This window comes from Arachis hypogaea, chromosome 17 (assembly GCF_003086295.3).
Source record: "Arachis hypogaea cultivar Tifrunner chromosome 17, arahy.Tifrunner.gnm2.J5K5, whole genome shotgun sequence".
In the NCBI taxonomy this organism is placed as follows: domain Eukaryota; kingdom Viridiplantae; phylum Streptophyta; class Magnoliopsida; order Fabales; family Fabaceae; genus Arachis; species Arachis hypogaea.
This window is the reverse complement of record NC_092052.1, coordinates 37,167,508-37,174,807: the sequence shown is the minus strand read 5'-3', so window position 1 is coordinate 37,174,807 and position 7,300 is coordinate 37,167,508. Positions and strand designations below refer to the sequence as shown.

The 7,300-nt window shown below is 42.0% G+C and overlaps 1 non-coding gene across 1 annotated transcript; it reads right to left on the bottom strand.

Annotated features, from left to right (window-relative positions):
• Positions 1-454: 454 nt before the first annotated feature.
• Positions 455-558, bottom strand: LOC112767889 (small nucleolar RNA R71). Its single transcript, XR_003185329.1, has one exon. It is a non-coding gene; the product is annotated as a small nucleolar RNA R71 (small nucleolar RNA).
• Between the last annotated feature and the right edge of the window lie 6,742 nt (positions 559-7,300).

Below are 7,300 nucleotides of genomic sequence, written 5' to 3'. Positions count from 1 at the left end.
AGCTAAATTACAACAATCCAGAGACAACTTGATTGAAAATTTCGAACAAGTAAAGGAGATGGCAGCCGAACCCAACAACAATGCAAGGAGAATGCTTGGTGACTTTACTGCACCTAATTCCAATTTACATGGAAGAAGCATCTCCATTCCTGCCATTGGAGCAAACAACTTTGAGCTGAAACCTCAATTAGTTTCTCTGATGCAGCAGAACTGCAAGTTTCATGGACTTCCATCTGAAGATCCTTTTCAGTTCTTAACTGAATTCTTGCAGATATGTGATACTGTTAAGACTAATAGAGTAGATCCTGAAGTCTACAGGCTCATGCTTTTCCCTTTTGCTGTAAGAGACAGAGCTAGATTATGGTTGGATTCTCAACCTAAAGACAGCCTGAACTCTTGGGATAAGCTGGTCACGGCTTTCTTAGCCAAGTACTTTCCTCCTCAAAAGCTGAGCAAGCTTAGAGCTGATGTTCAAACCTTCAGACAGAAAGAAGGTGAATCCCTCTATGAAGCTTGGGAAAGATACAAACAGTTGACCAAAAAGTGTCCTTCTGACATGCTCTCAGAATGGACCATCCTGGATATATTCTATGATGGTCTGTCTGAGTTATCTAAGATGTCATTGGATACCTCTGCAGGTGGATCCATTCACCTAAAGAAAACGCCTGCAGAAGCTCAAGAACTCATTAACATGGTTGCTAATAACCAGTTCATGTACACTTCTGAAAGGAATCATGTAAGCAATGGGACGCCTATGAAGAAGGGAGTTCTTGAAGTTGATACTCTGAATGCCATATTGGCTCAGAACAAAATATTGACTCAGCAAGTCAATATGATCTCTCAGAGTCTGCATGGAATGCAAGCTGCATCCAACAGTACTCAAGAGGCATCTTCTGAAGAAGAAGCCTATGATCCTGAGAACCCTGCAATAGCAGAGGTGAACTACTTAGGTGAACCTTATGGAAACACCTATAACTCAACATGGAGAAATCATCCAAATTTCTCATGGAAGGATCAAAAGCCCCAACAAGGCTTTAATAATGGTGGAAGAAACAGGTTTAGCAATAGCAAACCTTTTCCATCATCAACTCAGCAACAGACAGAGAATTCTGAACAAAATGCTTCTAATTTAGCAAATCTAGTCTCTGATCTATCTAAGGCCACTGTAAGTTTCATGAATGAAACAAGGTCTTCCATTAGAAATCTGGAAGCACAAGTGGGCCAGCTGAGTAAAAGGATCACTGAAATCCCTCCTAGTACTCTCCCAAGCAATACAGAAGAGAACCCAAAAGGAGAGTGCAAGGCCATTAACATAAGCGCCATGGCCGAACCTGTGAGGAGAGGAGAGGACGTGAATCCCAAGGAGGAAGACCTCCTGGGACGTCCAGTGATCAATAAGGAGCTTCCCTCTGAGGAATCAAAGGAATCTGAGACTCATCTAGAGACCATAGAGATTCCATTAACCCTCCTTATGCCCTTCATGAGCTCTGATGAGTATTCCTCTTCTGAAGAGAATGAGGATGTTACTAAAGAGCAAACTGCCAAGTTTCTTGGTGTAATCATGAAGCTGAATGCCAAATTATTTGGCATTGATACTTGGGAAGTTGAACCTCCCTTGTTCATCAATGAACTAAGAGATCTGGATCAACTGACATTACCTCAGAAGAGACAGGATCCTGGAAAGTTCATAATACCCTGTACCATAGGCACTATGATCTTTAAGGCTCTATGTGACCTTGGTTCAGGAATAAACCTCATGCCCCTCTCTGTAATAGAGAAACTGGGAATCTATGGGGTGCAAGCTGCTAAAATCTCATTAGAGATGGCAGACAGTTCAAGAAAACAGGCTTAGGGACAAGTAGAGGACGTTTTAGTAAAGGTTGAGGGCCTTTACATCCCTGCTGATTTCATAGTCCTGGATACTGGAAAGGAAGAGGATGAATCCATCATCCTAGGAAGACCTTTCCTGGCCACAGCAAGAGCTGTGATTGATGTTGACAGAGGTGAAATAGTCCTTCAATGGAATGAGAACTCCCTTGTATTCAAAACTCAAGGATCTCCCTCTGCAACCATGGAGAGGAAGCTTGAAAAGCTTCTCTCAAAGCAGAGTCAACCAGAGCCCCCACAGTCAAACTCTAAGTTTGGTGTTGGGAGGCCACAACCAAACTCTAAGTTTGGTGTTGAACTCCCATATTCAAACTCTAAGTTTGGTGTTGGAGAGTATCAACAAAGCTCTACACATCTGTGAGGCTCCATGAGAGCCCACTGTCAAGCTATTGACATTAAAGAAGCGCTTGTTGGGAGGCAACCCAATGTTTATCTAATTCTTATTTTTATTGTTTTTCATGTTTTCTTAGGTTCATGATCATGTGGAGTCACAAAATAAATAGAAAAATTGAAAACGAAATCAAAAATAGCAGAAGAAAAATCACACCCTGGAGGAGCATCTGTCTGGCGTTCAGCGCCAGAACAGAGCATGGTTCTGGCGCTGAACGCCCAAAATGGGCAGCTTCTGGGCGCTGAACGCCAGAACAGGCATGGTTCTGGCGTTCAACGCCAGAAATGGCACACAAATGGGCGTTCAACGCCCAAAATGGCCACCAACCTGGCGCTGAACACCCAGAGTTGGGTACAAAGGCATTTTTACATGCCTAATGGGTGCAGGGATGTAAATCCTTGAACACCTCAGGATCTGTGGACCCCACAGGATTCCCACCTAACTCCACTCACTTCTTCTCACCACTCTCTTTCACACAAACCCATAAACACTCTTCCCCATAAACCCTTCACCAATCACCTCAAACTCTCTTCCCCATCACCTCTTCACCCTCACATCCATCCACTCTTTCCCATAAACCTACCTCATAAACTCCACCTACCTTCAAAATTCAAAACCAATTTCCCACCCAAACCCACCCATATGGCCGAACCTTAACCCCCCCTCCCTTCCCTATATAAAGACCTCCATTCTTCATCAAATTCACACAACACACCCCTCTACACTCCTCTTGGCCGAAACCACATCTCCCTCTCCCTCTCCATATTTCTTCTTCTTCTTCTTCTATTCTTTTGTTTATTGCTCGAGGGCGAGCAATATTCTAAGTTTGGTGTGGTAAAAGCATAGCTTTTTTGTTTTTCCATTACCATTGATGGCATCAAAGACCGGAGAATCCTCTAGAAGAGGGAAAGGGAAGATAAAAGCTTCCACATCCGAGTCATGGGAGATGGAAAGGTTCATCTCCAAAGCCCATCAAGACCACTTCTATGATGTTGTGGCCAAGAAGAAGGTGATCCCTGAGGTCCCTTTTAAACTCAAAAGAAATGAGTATCCGGAGATCCGACATGAAATTCAAAGAAGAGGTTGGGAAGTTCTAACAAATCCCATCCAACAAGTCGGCATCCTAATGGTTCAAGAGTTCTATGCCAATGCATGGATCACCAAGAACCATGATCAAAGTAAGAACCCGGATCCAAAGAACTATGTTACAATGGTTCGGGGGAAATACTTAGATTTTAGTCCGGAGAATGTGAGGTTGGCGTTCAACTTGCCATACATAGAAGAGAACGCACGCCCCTACACAAGGAGAGTCAACTTTTATCAAAGGTTGGACCAAGTCCTTATGGACATATGTGTAGAAGGAGCTCAATGGAAGATTGACTCCAAAGGCAAGCCGGTTCAACTAAGAAGATTGGACCTCAAGCCTATAGCTAAAGGATGGTTGGAGTTTATTCAATGCTCAATCGTTCCCACTAGCAACCAGTCTGAAGTTACTATAGACCGGGCCATCATGATCCATAGCATCATGATTGGAGAAGAGGTGGAAGTTCATGAGATTATACCTCAAGAACTCTACAAGGTGGCTGACAAGTTCTCCACCATGGCAAGGTTAGCCTTTCCTCACCTCATTTGCCACCTATGCAATTCGGCTGGAATTGACATAGAGGGAGATATCCTCATCAAAGAGGACAAGCCCATCACTAAGAAAAATATGGAGCAAGCAAGAGAGCCCAGTCATGGAGCTCAAGAGGCGCAAGAAACTCATATTCATGAGATCCCGGAGATGCCTCAAATGCACTTTCCTCCACAAAATTATTGGGAGCAAATCAACACCTCCCTAGGAGAATTGAGTTCCAATATGGGACAACTAAGGGTGGAACATCAAGAGCACTCCATCATACTTCATGAAATAAGAGAAGATCAAAAAGCAATGAGGGAGGAGCAACAAAGACAAGGAAGAGACATAGAAGAGCTCAAGGACATCATTGGTTCCTCAAGAAGGAAACGCCACCATCACTAAGGTGGATTCATTCCTTGTTCTTATTTCTTCTGTTTTTTGTTTTCTATGTTATGTGCTTACCTATGTTTGTGTCTTCATTACATGATCATTAGTAGTTAGTAAACTCTGTCTTAAAGATATGAATGTCCTATGAATCCATCACCTCTCTTAAAAGAAAAATGTTTTAATTCAAAAGAACAAGAAGTACATGAGTTTCGAATTTATCCTTGAACTTAGTTTAATTATATTGATGTGGTGACAATGCTTCTTGTTTTCTGAATGTATGCTTGAACAGTGCATATGCCTTTTGAAGTTGTTGTTTAAGAATGTTAAATATGTTGGCTCTTGAAAGAATGATGACTAGGAGACATGTTATTTGATAATCTGAAAAATCATAAAAATGATTCTTGAAGCAAGAAAAAGCAGCAAAGAACAAAGCTTGCAGAAAAAAAAAAAAGAAAAAAAAAATATATAGGCGAAAAAAAATGTAGAAAAAAAAATAGAAAGAAAAAGCAAGCAGAAAAAGCCAATAACCCTTAAAACCAAAAGGCAAGGGCAAATAAAAAGGATCCCAAGGCTTTGAGCATCAGTGGATAGGAGGGCCTAAAGGAATAAAATCCTGGTCTAAGCGGCTAAACCAAGCTGTCCCTAACCATGTGCTTGTGGCGTGTAGGTGTCAAGTGAAAACTTGAAACTGAGCGGTTAAAGTCAAGGTCCAAAGCAAAAAAAGAGTGTGCTTAAGAACCCTGGACACCTCTAATTGGGGACTTTAGCAAAGCTGAGTCACAATCTGAAAAGGTTCACCCAATTATGTGTCTGTGGCATTTATGTATCCGGTGGTAATACTGGAAAACAAAGTGCTTAGGGCCACGGCCAAGACTCATAAAGAAGTTGTGTTCAAGAATCATCATACTGAACTAGGAGATTCAATAACACTATTCGAAATCTGAAGTTCCTATAGATGCCAATCATTCTGAACCTCAATGGATAAAGTGAGATGCCAAAACTATTCAAGAGGCAAAAAGCTATAAGTCCCGCTCATATGATTGAAGCTCTGTTTCATTGATAGTTTGGAATTTATAGTATATTCTCTTCTTTTTATCCTATTTGATTTTCATTTGCTTGGGGACAAGCAACAATTTAAGTTTGGTGTTGTGATGAGCGGATAATTTATACGCTTTTTGGCATTGTTTTTAGTATGTTTTTAGTAGGATCTAGTTACTTTTAGGGATGTTTTCATAAGTTTTTATGTTAAATTCACATTTCTGGACTTTACTATGAGTTTGTGTGTTTTTCTGTGATTTCAGGTATTTTCTGGCTGAAATTGAGGGACTTGAGCAGAAATCAGATTCAGAGGTTGAAAAAGGACTGCTGATGCTGTTGGATTCTGACCTCCCTGCACTCAAAGTGGATTTTCTGGAGCTACAGAACTCAAAATGGCGTGCTTCCAATTGCGTTGGAAAGTAGACATCCAGGGCTTTCCAGCAATATATAATAGTCCATACTTTGGCCAAGAATAGACGACGTAAACTGGCGTTCAACACCAGCCTTCTGCCCAAATCTGGCATCCAGCGCCAGAAAAGGATCCAAAACCAGAGTTGAACGCCCAAACTGGCACAGAAACTGGCGTTCAACTCCACAAATGGCCTCTGCACGTGCAACATTCAGGCTCAGCCCAAACACACACCAAGTGGGCCCAGGAAGTGGATTTATGCATCAATTACTTACTCATGTAAACCCTAGTAGCTAGTTTATTATAAATAGGACCTCTTACTATTGTATTAGGTATCTTTGGTCTCAGTTTTAATCCATTGTTCATCTTAGGAGACTATTGATCTCGTTTAGGGGGCTGGCCATCTCGGCCATGCCTGGATCTTTCACTCATGTATTTTCAACGGTAGAGTTTCTACACTCCATAGATTAAGGTGTGGAGCTCTGCTGTTCCTCAAAGATTAATGCAAAGTACTACTGTTTTCTATTCAATTCTTCTTATTTCTCTTCTAAGATATCCATTCACACCCAAGAACGTGATGAAGATGATGATTATGTGTGATGCTCATCATCCTTCTCCCTTATGAACGCGTGCCTGACAAACACTTCCGTTCTACATGAAATAAGCTAGAATGAATATCTCTTAGATCTCCTAACCAGAATCTTCGTGGCGTAAGCTAGAATGATGGCGGCATTCAAGAGAATCCGGAAGGTCTAAACCTTGTCTGTGGTATTCCGAGTAGGATTCAATGATTGAATGACTGTGACGAGCTCCTAACTCGCGATTGCAGGGCGTTAGTGACAGACGCAAAAGGATAGTAAATCCTATTCCAGGATGATCGAGAACCGACAGATGAATAGCTGTGCCGTGACAGGGTGCGTGAGCATATTATTCACTGAGAAGATAAGATGAAGCCATTGGCAAGGGTGATGCCTCCAGACGATTAGCCGTGCCGTGACAGGGCATTGGATCATTTTCCCGAGAGATGACCGAAAGTAGCCATTGACAGTGGTGATGTATCACATAAAGCCAGCCATGGAAAGGAGTGAGACTGACTGGATGAAGATAGCAGGAAAGCAGAGGTTCAGAGGAACGAAAAGCATCTCCATTCGCTTATCTGAAATTCCTACCAATGATTTACATAAGTATCTCTATCCCTATCTTATTATATTAAATTCGAAAACACCATTATCACTTTATATCCTCCTGACTGAGATTTGCAAGGTGACCATAGCTTGCTTCATACCAACAATCTCCGTGGGATTCGACCCTTACTCACGTAAGGTATTACTTGGACGACCCAGTGCACTTGCTGGTTAGTTGTATCGAAGTTGTGACAGATTATGAATGTGTAATCACGATTACGCATACCAAGTTGCTCACGTGCCAGGAATAGTTTGAGCCTGGACATCACAATTTCGTGTACCAGCGGCAAACTGAGAAGGTCCCTACAGAATCAAAGAAGTGCTCGGCAAAGGCGCCTACAAGCTTGAGAGACTCGACGGCAAAGAAATTCCAAGAACGTGGAATG